The sequence below is a fragment of the Nicotiana attenuata genome, chromosome 10 (assembly GCF_001879085.1).
Source record: "Nicotiana attenuata strain UT chromosome 10, NIATTr2, whole genome shotgun sequence".
NCBI classification, from domain to species: Eukaryota; Viridiplantae; Streptophyta; class Magnoliopsida; order Solanales; family Solanaceae; genus Nicotiana; species Nicotiana attenuata.
In genome coordinates this window covers 42,436,979-42,437,502 of record NC_031998.1, presented here as the reverse complement: position 1 = coordinate 42,437,502, position 524 = coordinate 42,436,979, and positions in this window count along the sequence as shown.

Below are 524 nucleotides of genomic sequence, written 5' to 3'. Positions count from 1 at the left end.
TGGGGTTGGTCCCGTTGAGGTCATCCTCGTCTGCTCGTACCTCGGACAGTAGGCTTTGTGGATCTCCTCCCATGTGGTGGGAGGATACTTCATGAGTCGGCTTAGTAGCTTTTTGGTTGCTCTCGAACCATCTCTGCTCAGCCCGTTTTGGAAAGCTGCGACCGCCATGCCTTCCGATACGTTTGGTAGGCTCATCCTTACTCTGTTGAATCTGGCCAGGAAGTCCCTGAGTCCCTCACCTGCGGTTTGTCGGACGGCGAAGATATCGTTGACCCTGGCCTCTGCTTTCTTAGCTCCTGCATGGGCGGTGGCGAACTTATCCGCCATTTCTTCGAATGTTGATATCGTTCTGGCTGGCAGCTGTGAGTACCATGTTAGTCGCCCCCCTCCCTACCCCCCCCACCGTCAACGTTTCTCCGAACTTTTTCAGCAGTACGGATGGTACTTGTTCCTTTGACAGATCGTTACCCTTCACAGCGGTCACATAGTGGATCAGGTGGTCTTCGGGGTCCGTCGTCCCGTCA